General features: G+C 44.7%; 1 long non-coding RNA gene across 1 annotated transcript in view; it reads right to left on the bottom strand.

The window, feature by feature from the left end:
• The window catches only part of LOC137658718 (uncharacterized), a 28221-nt gene that overhangs the window by 2351 nt on the left and 693 nt on the right, over positions 1 to 25177 (bottom strand). Inside the window, exon 2 of the long non-coding RNA XR_011047401.1 lies at positions 8563 to 8684. This is a non-coding gene — a long non-coding RNA (uncharacterized lncRNA). The remainder of the gene's footprint in view (positions 1 to 8562; positions 8685 to 25177) is intronic.

The raw sequence follows: 25177 nt of genomic DNA, 5'->3' as shown, positions 1-25177 counted from the left end.
GCCATCCTTGCAGCAACTGCCAATCTTGTGAAGATCTCCCTTTCGTGATATCATCCTTAGAGGGTGTCGCTTCAATCATATAGTAACTACCAACACCTCATTATAAATGTTAAAAGCAGAGTTCCAGTCAAGATTATTATTATTATTATTATTATTATTATTATTATTATTATTATCATCATTATTATTATTATTATTATTAAATGCTAAGCTACAACCCTAGTTGGAAAAGCAAGATGCTATAAGCCCAGGGGCCCCAACAAGGAAAATAGCCCAGTCAGGAAAGGAAATAAGGAAAAATAAAATATTTTAAGAGTAACATCAAAATAAATATTTCCTCTACAAACTATAAAACTTTAATAAAACAAGAGGAAGAAAAACTAGATGGAACAGTGTGTCGAGTGTACCCTCAAGCAACAGAACTCTAACCCAAGACAGTGAAAGACCATGGTACAGACGCTATGGCACTACCCAAGACTAGAGAACAATGGTTTGATTTTCGAGTGTTCTCCTCCTAGAAGAGATGCTTACCATAGCTGAAGTCTCTCTTCTACCATTACTAAGAAGAAAGTAGCCACTGAACAATTAAAGTGCAATAGTTAAACCTTTGGGTGAAGATTAATTATTTGGCAATCTCAGTGTTGTCAGGTGTATGAGGACAGAGGAGAATCTGTAAAGAATAGGCCAGACTATTCGGTGTCTGTGTAGGCAAAGCGAAAGAACCGATATACTCCTATTGCAGGATGAGGGTTTGTATTTGTGTAAGAATGTATGGACAATCAAATCTCGCCTTAATTCATTAGTAATCCAATAATACTTTAGTCTTAAAACAAGAGTACTTATCTTCACATCCCTTCATTGGGTAAAATCAAGAATCAGTCCAACTAAAAATTGTAAAAGTAGTAAACAAGGAAGATAATCTTACTATAATCTACTACCAAGAAAATTCTGCCTTAAATAACTATCATGAAACAGATTTTCATTTAAATTAAATCTTATCAATCCATAAACTTACCTGTCCTAATGCAATCCATTAATATCATAATCCATCAAAACTATCATAACCCATAAAAGGACTAATTCAATTTTAACTTACTTAAAAGTCAATTTGACCTCAATCTAATATGGAGTTTTTATGATATAACAAAGTTTTATGAATACTTACCTGGCAGTTATATAAATATAATTTATAGCTATAGTCTCTGACTTTCGGCAGAATTTTTCAAAAATTGCGGCAACCGCCTTGTGGTGGTTGTGCAGTTAGGTAGTTAACAACCCTTACAGGGCGGTACTTGGAATCATTCCTGTTTTCTGTTCTTCAGATCATCTATGCCCGACCTGTCTCCTGAGGGTAGGTGGGTGGGCCTTAGAATATATATATATAACTGCCAGGTAAGTATTCATAAAACTTTGTTTTATCATAAAAACTCCATTTTTATGAATAGAACTTACCTGGCAGTTATATATATATATATATATATATATATATATATATATATATATATATATATATATATATATATATATATATATATATATATATATAGCCGATTCACACACTTGGAGGAGGGTGATAGACAGTAAACATCGTTGGGGAAACAACAAAAAAGTTGTAGGATAAAAAACACCTTGATTCCTTACCTGCTAAGGTAGCTGACTTCAAAGGTTCCTGCCTCTTGAGTCGCTTTTCCTTAGGAGTGTCAGCCAGGATGGGACCTGCAATACTGAAACCACTCAATCGAGTCTGTCAACGGGGTGAGACCAACATTCTGACTAGACTTTAGGACTACCTACTACCTATAAATTAAAAACGGCAACCTTACAAAAACCAACCACCTAACCTTGCAAAGTAGATATCAATTATCTATCTAGACTGAGGTGACTGTACCACAAGTCAACGTCCTCAGACAACCATTAAAAACACCAACCCACACACAGGCATATAAAAACTAAGGTTGAGGGGAGGTAGTAACTCCTTTGCCTAATACAGAAGCCATAGCTATGTATGGGCCCAAGGTATAGCATTTCTCATAATCCACTCTCACCTCTCTGAGGTAATGAGAGGCGTGCTTCCCCAGAACGTTACAGTGAACCCTCGTTTATCGCGGTAGATAGGTTCCAGTCGCGGCCGCGATAGGTGAAAATCTGCGAAGTAGTGACACCATATTTACCTATTTATTCAACATGTATATTCAGACTTTTAAAACCTTCCCTTGTACGTAGTACTGTTAACAAACTACCCTTTAATGTACAGAACACTTAATGCATGTACTACAGTACCCTAAACTAAAACAGGCACAAATATTAAAGGTGATTTTATATCATGCATTTCCTAAACATGCTAAAAAGCACGATAAAAAATGGCAACCAATGTTTTGTTTACATTTATCTCTGATCATAATGTAGAAACAAACTGGAGGTAGAGCTTTGCTTATTACCCAGACATATTTCCCATACTTTTCCCTTAGAACTACATCACATCTTCCTACTTTAGATATATATATATATATATATATATATATATATATATATATATATATGTGTGTGTGTGTGTGTGTGTGTATATATATATTTATATGTATACACATATACATACCTACATATATACATAAATACATGCATACATATATATATATATATTACTGTATATATATGGGTTATGGAAAAAATCCGCGAAGTGGTGAATCCGCGATGGTCGAACCGCGAAGTAGCGAGGGTTCACTGTACATCCATAATTTGTCTGACCGACATGTTCTTGCGATAAGCAAGTGAAGTCGCAATGGCTCTCACTTCGTGAGCCTGCACTTTCAAAAGGCCAAAGTGTTCTTCCTCACACAAGAGATGCGCTTCTCTTATAACTTCCCTCAGGAAAAAAGACAAAGCGTTCTTTGAAAGGGGCTTTTGCGGATCTTTCACCGTACACCCCAAGGAGCTAGAAGAGCCTCTCACATTCTTAGTGTGAGACAGGTAAGCTTTGAGGGCTCTAACTGGACAGAGGAGCCTCTCTTGCTCTTGACCCACTAGGTTAGTTAGGTTAGGAACCTCAAAAGTCCTTGGCCAGGGCTTTGAAGGGTTCTCGTTATTGGCGAGGAAATCCATTCTTAAGGCACAAACCGCTCCATGGTGATTGAAGCCTACCTGTTTTTCAATTTCATGGACCTCACTGGCCCTTTTAGCTGTGGCTAGGGCCATAAGGAAGAGGGTTTTCTTCGTAACCTCTCTAAGAGAAGCTTGTGAGATGGGTTCAAATCTCTTGGTGCAAAGAAATTTAAGAACAACATCAAGGCTCCAAGAAGGGGGCTTTAACTGAACCTGTTTGGTTGTCTCAGAAGACTTCACGAGGTCATGCAAGTCCTTATCGCGAGACAAATCTAAGCCTCTATGTCGACAGACTGTAGAGAGCATGCTTATGTACCCTTTGATTGTGGATACTGCCAGCTTAGTGTCCTGCCTGAAGTACAGCAAAAAAATCAGCAATCTGGCTCACAGAGGTAGTGGATGAGGAAACCTTGTGCTTCCTACACCAAGCTCTAAAAGTCTCCCACTTGGATTGGTAGACTCTCTGTGAAGAGACCCTCCTCGCTCTGGTGATAGCTTTAACGCTTGCGCCGAAAATCCTCTCGTTCTGACAAGCTTCTCGATAGTCTGAAGGCAGTCAGTTTGAGAGCAAGGGGGATTTGATGATACCTCTCGAAGTGGTGTTGTCTGAACAGCTTTGGACTTGCAGGAAGGTTTCTTGTAAACTCCATCAACATGTCCACAACTTCTGTAAACCATTCTCTCGTTGGCCAGAATGAAGCTACCAAGATCATTCTTCCCGAATCGAGGAGGGCGAATTTCCTGACGACCAGATTGATGATCTTGAACGGGGGAAAGGCATGTGTCCATCCCCATCCAATCCATCAAAAAGGCGTCCACCGCTATTGCCTCCTCGTCCGGAACCAGGGAGCAATAGTTGGGGATCCTCTTGTTCAGGTTGGAGGCAAAAAGATCTATTAAGGGTCTCTCCCACAGCCTTCAGAGACTGACGGACCTGTTGGTTGAGGGTCCATTCTGTGGGAAGAACCTGCCCTTTCCTGCTGAGCATGTCTGCCCTCACATTCCTCTGTCCCTGTACAAATCTCGTCAGCAGATCTACCTTGTTCTCCTTCGACCAAAGAAGGAGCTCCCTTGCTGTTTCGAACAGAGAGAGTGTGAGTCCCCCCTTGCTTCCTGATGTACGCAAGAGCTGTGGTGTTGTCTGAGTTGACCTCCACAATCTTCCCTGACACCGAGTCGTTGAAGGCCTTTAGCCCTAGAAGAATGGCCATCAGCTCCTTGTTGTTGATGTGCCACCCCAACTGACTTCCTTCCCAAGAGCCTGATACCTCCTTGCTTCCTAGTGTTGCTCCCCAACCTGACTCTGACGCATCTGAAAACAACACTAGGTCTGGGTTCTTCTTGTACAGGGAGATCCCTTCCCCCAACAAGGCTGGATCCAGCCACCACTTCAGAAGATCCTTGACCTCAGCTGGAATAGGGAAGAAGAAGGAGTCTTCCTGTTCCACATCTTTGAAAGTAAGTGCTGTAGAAGCCTTAGATGGAGTCTCCCCAGTGAGACAAACTGCTCGAGTGAGGAGAGAGTTCCCAGCAAACTCATGCACTCCTTCACTGAGCACCTCTTCTTATCCAGGAAACTTCGGACCTTTTCGAGACATTTGGTCTGTCTTTCCTGAGAGGGAGAAGCCCGAAAAAGAACTGAATTCAGAACTATCCACAAATAGAGAATAGTCTAATTCTGCTTGGTCTGAGACTTGTCCCTGTTGATGACCAGGCCTAGATTTTGAGCCATCATAAAAGTCTTTCGTAGATCCTCCAGACTTTCTCCTTCGATCGTGAACGTATCAGCCAATCGTCCAGATAAAAAGATACCCTTATCCCCTCTTGATGCAGCCAGCCTGCCACATTCGCCATTATCCTGGTGAAGACTTGAGGAGCCGTGCTGAGACCGAAGCAAAGCGCTCTGAACTGGAAGCACTTGCCCTGGATTACAAATCTCAGGTACTTCCTTGAAGTCGGATGGATGGGGACGTGAAAATACGCGTCCTGTAAATCGAGACACACCATCCAGTCCCCTGGACGTACTGATGCCGGCACAGACTGAGTCGTCTCCATGGAGAACTTCGTCTTCTCCACGAAGACGTTCAGAGAGCTGACATCCAGGACGGGTCTCCAACCACCCAAGTTCTTGGGCACTAGAAACAGGCGATTGTAAAAGCCTGGGGAGGATAGATCTCGAACCGGTTCTATCGCTCCTTTGTCTAGCATTTGGTCGACTAGATCTAGGAGGGCCTTCTGTTTCCCCGGATCTGTGTACTGCGCTACTAAGGCTAGCGGAGTATCTGAGAGAGGAGGCTTCTTCAGAAGGGGGATCTTGTATCCTTCCTTGATGACTGAGAGGGACCAGATGTCCGCCCCTCTTCTCTTCCAAGACTGCCAAAAACGTGACAGTCTTGCGCCTATTGTCTGGAGGAGATGTACTGCATATTTTGGAGCGAGCTCTGAACGAACCTCAGTTCGATCTTGCTGCTGACTCTTGCCTTCTTCCTCTAAAGTCAGGTCTTGAAGTAGTCCTGCCTCGAAAGGGCAGCTGGAATTTCTTTTCCTCCCGCTTCGAAATTGAAGGAGCGGCTGTCGAGGGCTTACGAGCTGAACGTGATCAAAGGTCTTGGGTGGCCTTTTGGGCCAGAGAAAGCGTAATGTCTCTCACAAGGGACTCAGGAAAAAGATGTTGCGACAGGGGGGTGTAAAGCTCAGACTTCTGTGCGACAGTTACAGATCTCGAAGCAAAAGAGCAAAGCTGGGCCCTCTGCTTCAAGATTCCAGTTGAAAACAGCAAAGCCAACTCATTAGCTCCATCTCTAAGGGCCTTGTCCATACAGGATATAATACTGGTTAGGTCTTGAGTTCCTTCCATCTGCTCAGTCTTCCCTGCCTGAGTCCCTAGAGATCAGTCTAAAAAGCTAAAAACCTCAAAGGCTCTAAAAATGCCTTTGACGAGGTGATCCAGCTCCGACATCGACCCCATAACCTTGGCCGAGTTGAGAGCATGCCTTCTAGCCGAGTCCACGATGCCAGAGAAGTCACCCTTGGAGGAGGCAGGAACTCCCAGACCCAGAGGTTCCCCAGTCTCATACCACATGCCAGCCTTCGTAGCAAGAAGAGCTGGTGGAATCGAGAAGGAAGTCTTAAACGCTTGCCTCCGTTCCTTCATCCAATCATCATTTTTCGCAAGTCCCTTCTTTGCAGAAATGCAAAGTTTTATTTTGATGAAGGCCGACTTTTCTTGGCCTTCTTCCTGCTAAATTGAGATTGAGGAGATCGCGGAGCAGCAGGTTGGAACTCCTCCCCATAAAGTTCTAGGAGGGAGCGAGAGAGAACCTTATAATCGCCAGCAGAGTCAGCAGGTTTATCTTCGTCATCAGAGACCTCCTCGAGATCCTGATCCACCTCTACAACATCTTTCATTTGAGAAGAAGGCTCCCTAGAATCTGACAAAGGCATATCGAAGGATTCGTCCTGAAGTAGAGGGGTGCAAACAGCCTGACCCCAACAACCGCTTGCGTCCTGGCGCCGGGAAGAGGCAGCGTCCTGGCGGCAAGCGCTAGAAGAGTCCTTGGTGCGGTAGCAGGAAGAGTCCTGACGGTGAGAGGGGGAGGCGTCCTTACGCCGAGAGCTGCTATCGTCCTGGTAATGAGAAGCAGTATCGTCCTGAGGAAGCAGGATGGTATTGTCCTGGCGCCGAGAGCGAGAGGCAGAGTTGTCCTGGCGTCGAGAACGAGAGGTGGTATTGTCCTGGCATCGAGAACGAGAGGCGGTATCGTCCTGGCGTCGAGAACGAGAGGCGGTATCGTCCTGGCGTCGAGAACGAGAGGCGGTATCGTCCTGGCGTCGAGAACGAGAGGCGGTATCGTTCTGGCGACGAGAGGAAGTTTCGTCCTGAGGAAGCATGCGGTGATCGTCCTGGCGTCGAGAGAGAGGCGGTATCGTCCTGGCGCCGAGAGCGAGAGGCGGAATCGTCCTGGCGCTGAGCAGAAGAGGAAGCAGAATGGTGTCGTGTCTTCGAAGAAGAGCACAAAGGTTCCTTGGGAGAGGAACTCCGTTCCCTCTTAGACGCTAACTTCTTGATTGGCAAAGAGTCGTCTTTACGTCTGTCGGACTTGGCGTGAGGGAGGCTAAACGCTTGAACCAACGAAAAAAAGTTGTTCCTCCATGACAGACATGAAACACTTAGCTACTTCTGCTGGGTCTTGCTGTCCCGAAGGAGAGAGCTGAGGAATAACGCTCGTGGAAGGAGGAGGATCTTCGGCTGCTCTATCTCGACTTGAGGACCTAGACTTCGTCCTCTTCACAGGCACGGACAAGGTTCATAGCTACTAGAACCGGGAGAGTGAGAACGAGACAGTTCGTTGTGTTTCCACCTCCTCTTCGTAGGTCTTGACGCCTCAAACTTCCATTTGTGTCTGGGAGAGGGATTCGGAGAATAAACCATCACGTCTGACACGCCTTTTCCGTGGCGGTCAAGAGCAGCCTGGGAATTGGCAACAGGACTGTCTGAGGAGACAGCTGACCGAGGTTACGTAACTCTCACTCTCTTTTGGTTGTCGACGTACCTTCTCCCTTGGTCCTGGGAGCTTGGTAGAGGTTTAGACCTAGGGTAATGACAGGTTCGGTCAGTCGCCACCTTCACTGCACTTTCACAAGCACTAACATCACTGTCCCTGGGCTTACCTTTAAAGGCCACAAGTTTCTCTTTAAAGGCTTTCAACGCCATCCTGGCGTACCGAGGGTCATCCGCAGATACGGATCCTGTAAAAGGGGCAGGAGTTACTATATCTCAGAGGAAGGATCAACTTCCAAAGAGGAATTAATTACAGGTTCAAAGGATAAATCAACACTAAGCTCGCTAACAGACTTAGATTTAGACTTAGAAGCTCTCCCAACTCTCTCGAGCTCTAGTTTACGCACATAGCGCTTCATAACCAACCAATCCTTTTCATTCAATATCTTACATTCCTCGCACCTGTTATTATGTGCACATTCAAAACCCCTACAACCCAAACACACGGTGTGAGGATCTACCGACATTTTCAGCAACCTCACCTTGCATTCCTCATTCGCACAAACACGGAATTGAATTTTATCACTCATAATGATCAAAAGCCAAAAAGCAAAGAAATAACAAAACACGATTGCCAAATCCCCAAATCAGTGTACTTCACCAAATAGCAGACTGGTTCAGCGATACAGGGAAAGCGAAGAAAAACTCTAATGACAAACCAACGTGTTGTCGATCCGGCCGGCAGAGATGATCTGAAGAACAGAAAACAGGAATGATTCCAAGTACCACCCTGTAAGGGTTGTTAACCACCTAACCGCACAACCACGCCGTGATTTTTGAAAAATTCTGCCGAAAGTCAGAGACTATAGCTATATATATATAACTGCCAGGTAAGTTCTATTCATAAAAAAACATTTTTATATCATTCAAATCTAACTAACAATGCTCTTTATCAATCTTACCTTTCATATTCCAGATAATACAGCTAGTTTTATATATAAATATCAATTCTATGCTCACATTGAAGAGCACAAACATTTTAAACCAATTTTCAGCCTTCCATAGCTCATTGCTAGAGATGCACCTGTGATAAAAGAAAAAAAAAAGTAGAAATATTTCATAATGTATCCTACTATTTTGTATAATCATGTAAATGAATTAAGCATGCCGTTCTTGTAATTATAATTATCTATAAAGGCCTTTCAAAAAGCAATGTTATCTATTCATTGGTAGGCCCTATTAATTCATTAACTATCAAAGTTTACAATTTTCAAAATAACTGAAATTACCTGATATTTTTCAATAAATTATAACAAATAATCCTCTACATCCTACTCTTCGTGAACAAAAAATCCAAAAATGACAAATTCGTAGATAATTTGTATTTTTCCTAACTATACAAACCTTAGCTATTTAATAGGGGTTATTACTTTCGGCGTAGCTGAAATGACGAGCCATTAGAATTTTAACCCTGGAAAGGTATGATGGGTCGTTTGCGACCCCTACAGCATTTTCAAAACCTGTTTTTTCCCCATAAATCATCAGCTGTCTTGAATATGGAAGTGATCGACCTGCAAGGGGTGACTAGTCTACATGCCATTGTCTGCTTTAAGACTGATTTTCGTCTAACTTCCCTCCTTCCCCATTTTCTTACCCCCCCCCCCCCCAGGGGTCGACTTCGACCCTACATACCTTTATAGGGGTAAGTGATCAAACAGCAAAGTTATTACATAATTATAAATTGTCGAACAGTGTTAATACTTATTTGGTTCTTTATAGTTGGAAAGTGTGGGTGGATGGTGTGTCTACCACTTGCATGACATTGGTTTTGGCTTAGATGCCATATATTGCCATGAGGTCCATTTTCCCTCAAATGCTAATTTCTGATTTTTTTTAGGTTTTTTGCAAATTTGATTTTTTTTCTATTTATTTTGAATTTATCTTCAATAATGGCCAGCAGACAGTATTCCCTCAGCATGGATGTCATCAACACACTTCTAATGGAGTTAAAAAGAGATGTTGATGATAATATGGAGCTTGCAACCCCATTCTTCATTTCAAGTGGTAGATTGGGCTGTAAGAGTTGTTGCGGTCTGCGGCCATTTTGTTGACATACCCGAAAGATAAGTTGGCATATCTCTATATATTCTTGTTCTGTATAGAATTCGTGATATTTTGGTATAATTAAATGCATGAATATCATATTTTATAGGAGATACAATGATTTTCATAAGAAATTTACCTTGTGAACTAGGCCGTCAAAAAATGACCTTTAGATTTCGCCCCTGTTATAACAGTAAATTACATCTTAGTGCACATTTTATTATGTATTTCTGTTCTAGGATAATATGAGTTTATTCTATAAAAAAAATTAGCCTCTTCCTATTTCATTTGGGTACCCAAAAAAATTCATGAAATTTGGACAAATTTTTTTGGCCAAAAAAATTTACCCTTTTTTTCTCATTTCAGATCTTGACTTCTATGGGTCCAACTCATTTCCAGCAATTACACGCTGTTGCTTTGCCATCTAAGGTGGTGTCCCTAAAGGGATTTATATGTATATGTATATTTCTATTTTTTGTGAATATTTACGTCTTTTTTTTTTTGTATACTTAAATTTTTTATATATTTCCAATAAATAGTTATTTTGTAGATGGGTATCATTTATATTTTCAGTAATTTTTAGCATTCTTTGAAGTATTTTTAGCAAGTCAAACAATACAGATTGATGCATAACTAGATTTTTCCTGAATTTTTTTCGGAGTCGGGGTCGTTCACGACCGAGTATACCCTTAAAGGGGTGTCAGAGTAGCATACCTATCCAGGGTTAACGAGGGTTTACTACCCCACCGCTAGTTAGCTGGGGGTAGGGAGGGTAGCTTGCTACCCCCCCCCCCTCACACACACCTGTGCTTGAGCTCACTTTGCTTAGAGGTAGGGCTTCACGGGGGATATGGCTGGCGGGCAAGTTTGATTAAATAGCTAAGGTTTTTATAGTTAGGAAAAATAAAAATTTTCTACGAATGTCATTTGTTCTGTAACTGACATACAAACCACGCTATTTAATAGGGGTGACTCACCCATCAGGAAGGGTGGAAAGTCCCGGCAAGTACTGGCTTTTGGCGTTGCCCGGGGACTCAGTATTTGAGTGTGTCAGCACTCAACAATAAGGAGTCCCTGCACCTCGCTAGAACCTTACTACGAAAGGGCTGCGGCCTACGTAAGCTGTGTGTGAAAGTATAGTGTGTGACTCGTCCTAGGAAGTTGACCTGTAGTCCTTTACATGGAAACTTAAGCTAGGATTCTACCAATACCACCTCGTTAGGGTATGGGGACGTGACAGTATTAGCTTAATACTAAGAACACAAGGAAATGACAAATTCAGAGATAATTTGTATTTTTCCTAACCATACAAACCTTAGCTATTTACATAGGGGGTTTACTTTCGGCATAGCTGAAAATGACGAGCCATTATATTTTTAACGAGGGTTAACTACCCCCGCGCTAGTTAGCAAGGGGGTAGGGGACGGGGTAGCTTGCTACCCCTCCCCCCCACACACCGGTGAAATGTCTCACTTCACTTAGAGGTAGGACTTGTCTTGGGGGACAAGGGTGGCAGGCAAATGTGTGTAATTAGCTAAGGTTTGTATGGTTAGGAAAAATACAAATTATCTCCGAATTTGTCATTTGTTCCGTAACCGAAATACAAACCACGCTATTTACATAGGGTGACTTACCCCTTAGGAAGAGTGGAAAGTCCCCAGCCTTACTGGTTTTGGCTTTACCCGGGGACTCAGAATCCGAGTGAGTAGCACTCGAGAAAAAGTCCCTGCACCTAACAAGTTCCTTGCTCCACAAGGAACGTGTGGCTTCCATAAGTTTGTGTGTGGAGGAAGAGTGTGACTCGTCCTAGGAAGTTGACCTGGAGTCCTTTAGATGGAATTCTAGGCTAGGACGTTCCCAATACCACCTCGTCAGGGTATGGGAGACGCGACAGTATTAACTTAATACTAGGAACACAAGGGAGCATGGTTTACCTGCAGAGGTTGAGGTCAGCTATGCAGAGACCAGGATGCTGCTTTCCCCAAGAGAGGGGAGGATGAAGAAAGAAGTAAGGGCCAGGCATACTCTTTCATTCACGCAGACAGACTGGGTAACAATGCCCTCAACCTTCTGCTACCTGTCCAAAAAGGAGCCTGGGGTTAGACCAGCTTTTGTGCAGCCACCACAGGGCCAATAGAAAAGGTATCGAGGCTCCTGTGGGTCACGTCCTGCAGGTAGTGGGCTGTGAAGGTCGTTTGACACTTCCAGACCCCAGCTTGTAGCACCTGCGTCACAGAGAAGTTTCTCTTAAAGGCCAGGGACGTAGCGATGCCCCTGACGTCGAGTACCCTAGGGCGACGTGACGGAGGAGGGTCAGGATTCAAGGCGTGATGGATAACCCTTTGAATCCGAGCCGAGATGGTGTTCTTGGTGACCATCCTCTTAGTCCTTCCCGTGCTTACAAACAACGGTTGCACGCGGGGACGAACTGCAGCTGTCCTCTTCAAGTAACGCCTCAGACTCCTCACTGGGCATAATAGCAGATGGTCTGGGTCACTTGTTACAGAACGGAGAATCGTGACCCTGAAGGAGTCGAACCGTGGGTCCGGCACTCCAGGGTTCCGAGTCTTGGCAACAAACTCAGGGACGAACATGAACGTTACCTCCCCCCATCCCCTTGAATGGGCGATGTCGTATGAGAGACCATGAAGTTCGCTAACTCGTTTGGCAAAGGCCAACGCGAGTAGGAAAGCCGTCTTCCAAGTCAGGTGGCGATCAGAGGCCTGGCGTAATGGTTCGAAGGGAGGTCTCTTCAGAGCCCTGAGAACCCGAACCACGTTCCATGGAGGTGGTCTCACTTCCGACTGAGGGCAGGTAAGCTCATAGCTACGTATGAGTAAAGAGTTCTAGCGAGGAAGAAATGTCCACTCCTTTCAGCCTAAAGGCCAGGCTTAAGGCTGAGCGATAGCCTTTCACCGCCGAGACCGTAAGGCGCATTTCTTCCCGCAAATACACAAGGAACTCCGCTATTGCTGGAATAGTGGCATCAAGTGGAGAGATACCCGTCCCACGACACCAACCACAGAAGACTCTCCACTTCGCCTGGTAGACTCCCGCGGAGGACTTTCGCAGGTGATTAGACATTCTCTCCGCAACCTGCTGCGATAGTGGAATCAAGTGAACTTCGGTCTATCTCAGTACCTCTACTACGAGATGGGATAGCTGCTTCGAAAAAGTACCTCCTTGCTTGTTGATGTAAGCCACTACTGTGGTGTTGTCGCACATCACCACCACAGAGTGACCCGCCAGGTATTGTTGGAACTGTTGAAGGGCCAGGAAGACGGTCTTCATCTCTAGAAGATTTATATGGAGGCACTTTTCTGATTCTGACCACAGGCCTGAGGTCCTGTGGTGCAGAACGTGGCACCCCCCCCCCCCCCCCCCTTTGAGGCGTCCAAAAAACAGCATCAAATCCGGGGGGAAGACGAGAAGATCCACTCCTCTTCGTAGGTTCTCGTCTGTCACCCACCACTGGAGGTCCATCCGTTCCGCAGGTCCCATAGGGATCATGACGTCCGGGTAATCGTAACCCTGATTCCACCGGGACTTGAGTCGCCACTGGAGGGATCTCATCCTAAGGCGACCGTTGGGAACTAGACGAGCCAAAGATGAGAGGTGACCGAGGAGACAACCACGATTGGGCTGGAAGTTCTTCTCGTCTGAGGAAAGGGCTTGCGACCCTCCTCAGCCTTGCTATCCTGTCGTCTGATGGGAAAGCTTTGTGGAGATTGGTGTTAATCATCATGCCTAGGTATACCAGTCCTTGAGTGGGAAGAAGAGAGGACTTCTTGAGATTTACCATGATCTCCAGATCTTGGCAAAGTCCCAGTAAGTTTGTCTCGGTGTTGAAGAAGGGATGACTCCGAGTCTGCTAGGATCAGCCAGTCATCCAGATAACGGAGGAGACGGATGCTGATCCTGTGTGCCCACGATGATATTAGGGTGAACACTCTGGTGAAAACCTGTGGTGCTGTGGAGAGACCGAAACACAGTACCTTGAACTGGTAAACCTTGTTGTCTAGGCTGAATCTTAAGTACTGTACTTCCTTGAAGACAGATGGACTGGGATCTGGAAGTACGCGTCCTTCAGATCCAGTGTACACATGAAGTCTTACGGTCTCACTGTAAGTCTGACCGTGTCTGCTGTCTCCATGCTGAACGGAGTTTGCTTGAAAAACTTGTTCAAAGCCGAGAGGTCGATGACTGGTCTCCAGCCTCCAGACGCCTTTTTTACAAGAAAGAATCGACTTAAGAAGCCTGGAGACCCGTCGAGGACCTCTTGGAGAGCGCCCTTCTTCAACATGGTCTGGACTTCTGCCCGAAGGGCTTGCCCCCTTGCTGATCCCATGGCAAGGGAGCTCAACGACACTGGATTCGCTGTCAGGGGAGGTAGAGATGTTGTGAATGGGACGCGATATCCCTGACTGATTACGGAAATCGTCCAGGAATCGGCTCCGAGTTGCTGCCACCTGTTCCCGAAACTTTGTAGGCACCCCCCCACTGGTGGACATGCAGGGGGACTGCCAATCCTAGCGTTTGCGGCCTCGGCCGCTCCCTCTAGGAATCTTCCCTCCCCTGGAAGTCTTCTTGCCTTACTTGTCCTTGACAGGAAAGGGCTTAGACACCGTCGTCTTCGCTGCTGCTGCCGGTTTCGTGGTCTTGGTAGGGCGTGGCAGCTGAGATGCTGGAGGTTTATAGGGCTTAGATGTCAGAGCCCTATGTAGGAGGGAGTCTTGGTGGGACTTCCTCCACCTCTCAGCGGCCTGCTCCACGTCCCTAGGCTCAAACAAGTTCGTTCCCATCACGGAAGAATGTTTGAGCCTGCTGATCTCGGTGTTAGGGACCTTTTGATGGAACCTCTCAGACACCGCATCTCGACGTTTCAAGATGGTGTTAGCCCACATGTTCGAGACTTGGTGGGCTAGAAACTCATCGTGCGAGTGCCTGAGAGTAAAAAGGTCTCCATAGCCTTCCCGGTACGTTCTTTGGATAAATCCTCCGAACGTATCAGGATACCTGAGGTCCCTAGCCAGATATCCAGCCAAGATGTGGCCTGCATGGCACACTTCGCCACCTTCTCCTGACTATGGATCTCAGTCGCCGAGAATGAGACCTGCCGGTTGGAGTGTCTCTCAAGAGGGACTCTCCTGGTAAGCTCTTCCAATGAATGGTGAAGGGGAAGAGCCAAACAAGTCTCCTCTACGATGTCGAAATACCTCCTCTGATGTACACGAGGAGGTGGGAGGAGCTTGTTGCCGGCGCTGGAACAGCTGGAGGAGGCAAGCTCGGAGAGCTGGACTTCGATCTTGTCCCTAGCACTCTTGACCCCTTGAGACCAGGGCAAAGCTGCACTGGCCTTCGGGGGTTTTTGAGTCCCAAAGACTCGGTCCAAGACCGTGTCTTTGCCCTCACGAGGAGGAATCTCTGGGTCAGCAAACCCATCGAGTCTCTTCATAATGGTCAGAACCTGCCAGAACGCATGTTCCGACTCCTGCAGCTCTCCTCCTGAAGGACTAGCAGCGAAGTCTCCTGTCACCAAAGGCTCTTCTTGGGGGGACTCGCGAACGTTCTCCGAGTGACTGGCTGGCTCCGGTCTAAGTCTTGATGAAGACTTTGGTACTGTCTTGGAGTCCTTCGACTCCTTTCTGGGAGGGATGCAAGACTTCATCATCGACGGGGGTAGGTTCTTCTCCACTCCTACCCGAGAAGACTTTCCAGCGCGAGGTGGGGTTTCCCTCATTGGTGCGATGGGGGAACGCCTCACCTCACGTGACTCCCCTGAGGACGGGAAGTCTTCGTCCGAAGGGGAGGGAGAAAAAGTCTTGGGGGAGTGAGGAGACCTGCCTCAAAGACTTACGAGGAGTCAGCTTTGCCCTCAGAGAAGTTACCACGTTTGAAACTCCTCTTTTCCTTTTCGCCAAGGATTTGTGGCCCAGGTCAGAGAGAACAGGCTTAAACGCCTGCACGACCGCTCTGACCAGCGTCCCAAACCCAGGCTGCTGGCTGACAGCTGCACTGTCAGATACTCCCTCTGGAGGGAAAGGGATCGACCGATCCCTGGGAGGACGTACCAAAGGGGGGTTCGCCTGAAAAGATGATGATAATGGAGAAGAAATGTCCCTGGACCTTTCTGGAACCTTCCCCCCTGCCGGCGAGAGCGCTGTTCTGCGCTTGCGGGGGGGGGGGGGGGGAATGTGGCGATGGCGACCTTGCCGCGCGTTGTCCTGCAGCCTCACGCATGGGAGGGTATTGGCGATCGCGCTCGCGCAATGGGGAATATCCGGGGTTTCGCGCGGGAAACTGTTGGCGCAGGCGCGTGGGCGAGCGATAGCACGTAGGAGCACGTGCCGGAGACAGCAGAGGGTGTGCAGAGGGTAGTTTGCACGCTCGCATGCGTGAACGTTTTCGCGCGCGGGCGCGCAGGATCAGGATGAAGAGCCCGTGCAGGCGATGATACCGTTGGGCGCGCGCAGGAGAGACATCTCTTGCACGCGGGCGCGCATGTGTGCGCATATCAGCCTGGGGAGATGGGCGTGGGGGCACATCCTCGTGGGCGCGAGTGGGTGACTGCGCGCGAATGCGTGCTGGCGAGGGATGGCGCGCAGGTGAAGATCGACAGCGCGTTGGCGAGCGCTGACGAGCAGGGGAAGCATTCAACTTCCCTACAGCGCCCAGATCAGAAGATCGTGGGCACGGAGAGCACTGGCGCGCAGGCGAGCACTGGTGCGCAGAAGTGTGCTGGCGCGCAGGAGAACGATGGCACGCAGAAGGTTGAAGGCGATCAGGTGAGCACTGGCGCGCTTTAGCAGGAACATCAGCCAACGGTGAGTGCTGACGCGCTTTATTAGGATCGTCGGCAGCAGAAGAGAGCTGGCGCGCATGTGAGTGCTGGCGCGCAGGTGAGTGCTGGCACGTAAGGGACGTATGCGGCAATTTGTGCATACACCCTTGTTGCCCCGAAGGGACCGTTGCCTGTCACAAAAACAGGATGGGTAGGCGCCCACAGCGCATCAGCAGCCAGGAACGGCGACGGCAGGTCAGCAGGTCTGACGGGTGGAAGGTCGACGTTTCCTTTGTAAGGACGACCTTCCACCGAAGGGGATCACGAACGATTCGCAGAGGTGTCCAGGGTTGTAGCAGGAACAGTCGAAGATCGATGACGAGGCTCCTCTGAGGCGATGAAGATGAACCGAAGAGGTGCCTCCTCACACCCTTGTGAGGTGACGGAAGGCCTCTCCGGCGAAGAGGAGGGCGAGCTTTACGCCGTATGCGCCCTCTGGGGGCCGTTGGGTCAGCAGTCCTCAGAAGAGGAGTCTCTGTGAGTGAACTCTCCCGGCAGGAGAGACTGTTGGACTTAGTTCCTCCCTCGAAGGTTGAGCAGAGGGAGAAACTAAGCCTTCAGCTACAGCAGGTTGATCAGTTGCAGAGGTCGGAGATACCGCATCGGAAGCCTCTGCCACCACAACGTTGAGGATAGACAGAGGATCAACCTCTGCCAAAGTCAGCGATTGTTTGACAGCGACACCCAACCGGATCATGTCAAACAAGGCTTCCTTGGAGGGCGAACCTTCGAGCTCCAAGGAAGACCAAAGCTTACATTAATATTTAATTCCTCCCCCAGGGGAGGAGGTGGAGCTGCCTCGCTATGGGAGGCAACGCCCTCTCCCGAACCCCGAGGTCAGGAAACAGAACTATAGCCTACGCTACCCCTCGACGGTCTCTCGGAAGAAACCGATCGAGCGGGAGCTTCAGAGGGGGTTTGGGCAATGGAAGAAGAGTCCTTGGGAATTTCTCCTTTCAAAGAAACCTTCGAAGGAGAAATATCCCGCTTGGACGACGACTTCCATCGCCGAGAAAACCTCTTCCACTGGGAGGTAGACCACTCCCTACACTCACCACACTCATTAGTTCTATCACACCGTTGGCCCCTACAATAAGGACAAAGGGTGTGAGGGTCCGTCTCGACCGCCGACATAAACGTACCACGAGGGCGGTCGGGTAATCCAGGACACTTGCGCATGATAGCAGAGGCCAACTTCACAAACACACCTGTAGAAGAGAAAGCAAAAAGGCATTAATGGCTGTCAGAGAGGCGAGGGTGAGAGCGGACACGTCCGACTACTACCCGAGCCGAGAGCAAAGTGAGCTCAAGCACAGGTGTGTGTGTGGGGGGGGGGGTAGCAAACTACCCTCCCTAAGCCCCGCTAACTAGCGGTGGGGTAATAAACAGTCGTTCAAATTCTAATGGCTCGTCATTTCAGCTACGCCGAAAGTAACAACCCCTATTAAATAGTGCGGTTTGTATGTCAGTTACGGAACAACTGCATAATTCCCATCATTAAAAGTGTCACACAGATATAGGCACATCCCTCAATGAAGGTGAACCTAACCAAAGAGCTAGCAGATCAGGAACTCTACTGAGTATCCCTCAGAGTAAAGTAGGGATCTGACTGGTGCATCAAGAATTTCTACTTCCCTCTGAATGGAGATGGTACTCTTAATAATTTCCTACAACCATAATGTCAGTAGGACCTTAAATACTAGGCTTATGCACTGGTTAATAAAACTTAGTGGAAACAGTCTTCAGTTAAGCTTGGCTATTCCCTTTTTGAGGAGGCAAATGGACTCCAAAGGAAGAGTATTTCTTACCCATACTAGGCTTATGGTATTCAGTGCAGGACAGCTCATCAGTAAACTATGTAACATCCATAGCTGCCAATCAGGACCCTTCTGTACTTGATGAGCCCCAAGGGTACCCATGGTTGGGTAATCTTCATTACTCCCTCCTAGAAGAGGCGAGCAGCTCTCCCAAGACAAGGACCATCCTCCTCTGTCACGGCAGGAATGAGGAGCATGGGTGTAAAACTTCTCTTTCACATGAGGAATAATGCTGCTGCCCAGTCTCTAGTGGAACTGTTCAGTTGCAACTGATCAAAGGCTCCGATCTGAGATATTATATCCAATGATACAAACGAGTTTATCTTTTCTAATTTTCTTTATCCTTATCTATGATTTACTTAAGTTACTCCTCTCTCATTTTTTCTACCCATTCTACAATACATTACTGGTTCAAATACACCATACAAGAGGGGGAAAGTGGCTTTCTTAGGGACTGAGTGTTCCTTCCATGCCACATCAGGAACAATGAAAGTTGCTGCGTAAGCTCACCCTAACATGGCCTACAATACTGCTGCCTTAACCATTATCTGAAAACTGGGCAACAGCTGTAGCTATTGTACCAGGCTCACCATTTCTTTAACTGAACCCTTTATTACTGGCAAGCTGGTGGGGTCTGTCGCTCCCTCCCTAAATTGAATAGCTCCCAGTATAAGTCTCAAGAAACTTTTTGTGAAATGCATACTACAAGCCTTATACTATTACTTCCTCTTCTGAGAAGTGTTCAAAGAAGAGAATAGGAGAAAAAATGGAGTACGTAATCTTGCATCTTTATCCCCATCCGGCCTTTCTTTCCTGTTACCATGTGTGAATTAGGTGGTTCCTGAATAATAAGGAAGCAGTATGCTACAGCCATAAGTATGCTGATACAACAAAGAAAGATTTCAGATGATCAGCATTTCCAGGTACTGTGTCCTTTGTTTTTGCCTGTGATTAATTACAAGTGAATGTTGTATGAAAAAGTACTGGCTCAACTAAAAGGGTTAACAATGTGTCCTCCATCCCAGAAATGACATAGTAAATCAGACAGGTGAGGACTGGAGAACAACCATACCTACACTTTCAGTATGATAATGCAAGATTGTTCTCATTGTGAACATGTCCATATGGAATCTGGAAGGTAAGACTGGAGTAGATTTGGACTGAAGAGTTGGTAAGGGAAATGGTGCTAGACCAAAGAGTATGTCCTATGCTGTTGCTAACTAACCACCCCTACTGATAAATGGAGAGAAATGACTGCCTGAACCAGCCCTGCTCATTTCTAACCATTATCATCACTGCAAGTCATTGGTTTTGGACATTGCCCCACCCAAAAACCTTGGTATCTCACCAGGGTACCCCATAATGGTCTTCACATAATGGGGTCCAAACACGATGGATCACCAGTAGAATTTTCACCACAGAATCTCGACGTGTAGAATCGTCACCCCAGAAAATCTCACCTGTAGAATCACCAGCCCAGGTATCTGACTTATATATTTACCTATAGAATCATCACTATGTTCATAACTTGCAGAAATATAAAAAATTAGGAAATTCTAAAAATATCTATACATTTCCATCCTGGGTGATTATGTGAGTTGACAATACCAACGATACTGGGCTTCGATCCCGACTACAGTTCTAAAGATTTTTCCTCCACCGTGGCTCGCTATGCTTGCAAGATTAACATTACATCACTGCTGCTATGTTCTGGCAAGCAGTACAAGTTGAGCTGCGCTTTCAAGCCCAGTGGATCATTACATATAATGTAGTAATTTAAAGGTACGGTAGTTGAAAAAAATTTGATAGGATCATCACTCTAGAATCGCCACCTGAAGAATTGTCACCCCAGGGCATCTCGCCTGTAGAATCGTCACTCTGAAGGACCTTGTGATGACAATTCTACAAGTGATCCCAAATGGTTAAAATACGATACTTTAATTACTAGCGAAACTAGAATTCGCTACAAGAAATGGACAAGCCCTGGCCAGTTTGGCAATTTCCTCTATATGTTTACATTTGGGAGACTGATGGTGATTTAATGGCATTGCTCGAGTTTGCTTTTGCAAGGTTTATTTTTGTATGACGCAATTATTACCTGGCCATTTTAACCAGCTACGAGCTTCCAAATATTCATGCACAAGTTCCCAGATGTGGTTCAACAACAGCCAATTTTTTTTTTCTTCCTCCACCTCAGTTTCAACTTCACCCCCACCCCCCCCCCCCATCACAAAGACGTCTCCAGGAGGGAATCACAATCTATTTTGAAATTTAGTGTACTTTAATCTATGTCGGCAATCGATTATGATAAAAACTCACTGTTAAGTGCATAACTATTGTTGTTCATGTTATAGTAAAAGATAAAACCGAAATACTGACAGACATGGCTGATGAGCACAGCACATCCAAGTACCACTGCAAGAACATAGCAGTGAGATTATGTTTATTTGCAAACACAGTGAGCTACGTGGATTAAAATCCATTAGAATGCAGTGAATCAGAGAATTGCGACATTTTAATATTCAGCCACTTACATGAATCATATATATTTCCCACAGGTTATCTTGTGATTATTTTGAATTTCTGAACAATATTGCTGCAAATAAACTGATTTTGGCATTCCCTATCCCCAAAAAGCAATCGATATCTCACTGATGTCCCCCATAACTGTCTATATAAGGGGGTCCAAAAACTCATAAAAGCATAAAACACAAGTGTAGTTAAAAAATGTATAATACTCTAAGCTCTAGCCAAATACGTGAGCCATATATTTTTCTTGGTATTATTTTACTAATGGACATCAATTGCTTTCAACATAAAATATAGGCTTTTTTGTTGTATTATGATGTGATTTGACTGATTTTGAGGTTCATTTCCATCGCAAATGAATACTTATCCTTCCACCACCCCTCCCCCTATAGATAATAACAATCTGGGGGAACGTCCTTGGGAAGAGGGGTTTTGGGTGGGGGAGACAAAGTACGTAGGTAAAAACAGGGCAAAATGGAGGAAAAAAACCTAAATATAACACTCAAACATATAAAATTGGACCGGTATACAGGTATACACTGAATTCAAAATACATAAAAACACTGGAAATGGATACTCATCCTTCCACCACCCCTCCCCCTATAGATAACAATCGGTTCTTGATTATCAAAATAATATTCAACAACTTCACAACAAAAACTACGCCGCCAATCAACACTGGTTGCTCTACTAATTTAAAGATAATCTATTACAGTATAATGATTCTACAATTTATTGACCCAATGATTAATAAATAATACTTTCCAAGCAGGAAGAAGAGTAGGTACCATCTAAAAAAGTACCTTTATAATCTGAAACTTGATACCCATATCGCTGGCGTTTCTTTGTTTTAGCAATCACCACAGTAGAACTACAAAACCAAATATCCTTATCTTCCCTAAAAAGTAATGGTGGTTTCCGACACTTAGGACACTGAACACTCAAAGGTAACAACACAGAATGTTGATGGAAAAAATCATATGCATATTTTGCATGTTCGGGACATGCACCACCATGATATTTGCCTATTACCCAAAAATAATAGAGCTCACAAGAGTCACACAACTGAATTTCACTATCCATACCTTTAAACTGATGGCGGAAAAGAAAATCCTTGGTCTGTTGGAACCGTATTGTATTCCGATTGGTTAACAATGAAAACGTCATAAATTGACAGCCAGTTACACAAAGTGTGACAATTGACGTCATCATCTCTTTAATGAGGACCAACCAAACCATAGTATGTTGGAGAGATTCAGGTATGTTTGTAGATGGCAGTTGTAGATTGGCTAATTGTCAAAACAGTGACCTGAAGTACCTGTCTTCGAATGGCAAAACGTCAAAAGTATTACGTAATTCCAAAAAAGTTTGCTAGTATTGGCTGAAATCAAATAGAGTTAAGCCACGAGATGAAACAGGTGATTCGAGTGGTTGTCGATAACAAATAAACGAACAAACTCGGGATACTGCCGATGATTGGTGTAGAAGGCAAATATTAAGACGTCATAAAATTACTTCCAATAACAGAAGTTGAAAGGTGGAGCCAACAACCAAAACAGATTGGTTCTCTGCATACACATTGAGAAGATAAATTTACCACCTACTAGAATGAGATTTACGAAGCTTCTACTAGAATGATATTTACAGAGCTGCCTGTGCCCATGAAAAGAATAACATTGGACTTAAACTTTTTCAGGTGAACTCGCTAACGTTTTTCTTGATTTTTATAAGAACTAGGCATTTGCGATAGATAATAATACACGGAAATACTACAAAACACTTCCTTAACATAGTGAACTAAGTTAAAATACGCTACATTATTAATGTCCATAAATAAAATAACCTTTCCTTACTCGCTATCTTGTGTTTTATGCATTTTTTACCATGATTACTGTATTGGGGCAAACCACCCGTTCAGAGTTTTTGGACCCCATTATATAAAGACAATTATGGGGGACCCCAGTGGCAAAAGTTTTTTTTGGGGGGTGGGGAAATGCCAAAAAAAACAAGTAATTTGCAACAATAATAATGGTCAGAAATGCAAAACAAACACTAGATAACTAGTTGGAAAAATATATGGTCCTTGTAAATGGCTGAAAATTAAAGTATAATTATCTAGGATTCACTTCACGTCCTTCTGATGGTTTTTGCTCGGCCATGCCATCGCTTCGCTCGCGAAAAAAGAAAAACTGCAACCTCCACATGTACTGGCAAGCGGTAATGTTGAGCTGTGTTGACAATCACCATGGCTCATTATTTTGGGGTTATTTTTTTACTTTCACAATAGCTAGAAACTGAGCGGAGAGCATTTCTATCTTAATTAATTGCTGGCATAGATGAAATCACACTAAATTTCTAAATAGACTGTACTTCCCCTAAGTTCCCTCTTGGAGACATCTTGATGGTGGTTTAACTCAAACTGAAAGGAAGGTTTAAAAAAAAAAAAAGGCTGTTGTGGAACATCTAGGAACTTTTTCATAAACATTTGGAAGCTCCTAATTGGTTAAAAAAAAATAGGTAATGATTACATCATACAAAAAGCAGATAAGCTGGGCAAAGATAGACTTCACATTTTAATCGACCAATACGTAAGTTATTATGCACCAGCCCCCATTAAGCATGGAGAGAAAAATACCAAACTAGCCCGCACTCATCCATTTCTTATAGAAAATTTCAGTTTTTCTGGTAATTAAAGCATCATATATTAGCCATACAAATGGGTCATGTACTTGGCTAAAAATTAAAGTATCATATATTTACTCAAATTGGATCTTTATTTCGGCAACAAATAATTATATTTAGAGATATGGGAGCCCTCTAGGAGAATAAAGAAAATATGTAAATTGGGATTAGCTGTAACATAAACACACGCCACCTAACCTATCCTAGGAGAAAGCATGCATATCATTAGACACTTTCTAACCTACACAAACTCATCTAACCTAACCTAGACAAAAAAATGGGTATTTGCTTACAAGACCACGTTCTCCATTTGCTCCAAAATTATACAGCCCGGTGTGACGGTCTGAACGATCCCCCGGTCTCAGAATTCTCCTTGATAATCTGCGCATGCGCAAACATTAGCGTTTGCCAGTGCATAAGAGGTTGATGTTTTATTTTCCCGCAATGATAGCGTGCGCAGCTCAACATTACCCCTTGCCAGTACATACGAGCTTGAAGTTTTATTTTCATGCGAGCGAAGCGAGCTAATGGCGGAAAAGAACCATTATACAATGTCAAGGAGAATTCTGAGACCGGGGGATCGTTCAGACCGTCACACCGGCAGCTCTCCTCTTGTACAGTAATTAAGAGGTTCTTTAAATGGTGAGAAAGTAAAAAATGGGTAGATATGCTGAGCAACAGTGGTAGAGGTTATAAAAAACTAGCTTGATTTCCTCACTAAACAACCTGGAACTGGCATCAACATAGTCAACCCAACAGAAGTTCGTGATGCCAGCATACATAAACAGAAATTCGTGATGTCAGCGTACATATGATATACATTCAAAATATATACTAAGTTTATGATATACATTCAAAATATATACTAAGTTAAAAATATACAATTCACAAAGTGACTTTTCTGTAATTACTAATTTTTGTATTTGGTAAATATTTTGAATATACCGTATATCAAATGTATAGTGGCATCACAAACTTCTGTTTATGTACAGTGGCATCACAAACTTATGTTTGGGGTATGTTGATGTCGGTTCAATTCATTTAGTGAGGAAACCAAGCTAGTTTTTTATAACTCCTCCCCAACCCCTCTTGCTCAACATATGTTAACATTTGTTTTTTACTTTCCCGGCAATTAAAGAACCTCTTACTTACTGTACAAGAAGGGGAGAGCTGCAGAACTGCATAATTTGGGAGTAAACGGAGAGCATGGTCTTGTATACAAATACCTAAGAGAAACTGTCTAACCAAATTACACCCAACCTCGCCTACATAATTTGGCCCTCTGTCCCCTTACCTCACGTGGAAAGGTGGAAAACTACTCCACAAAGCAAAATACAACTTTTGGTTAGCCATTTCATTTACAGACGACTGTCATGTACACGAAAACGTCCAATATCCCCCCCCCCCCCCAAAAAAAAAAATATATGAGAATCAACTACTGCACGCCTGAACAGCGAATTCCGAAGTAGTCAACTGACCACTTAAAATCATTAGAAGGATGGATGAAAGACGAAATTGCTGTTAATTTGATAATATTGAAACAAAGCAACCAATCACCTTTCAGCATTTTTACCGTACCCATAATTCATGACCAAAGACAAAGAC

This window comes from Palaemon carinicauda, chromosome 1 (assembly GCF_036898095.1).
Source record: "Palaemon carinicauda isolate YSFRI2023 chromosome 1, ASM3689809v2, whole genome shotgun sequence".
Lineage (NCBI taxonomy): Eukaryota > Metazoa > Arthropoda > Malacostraca > Decapoda > Palaemonidae > Palaemon > Palaemon carinicauda.
The sequence above is the reverse complement of the archived record's forward strand: the minus strand, read 5'-3'. Positions and strand labels throughout refer to the sequence as shown.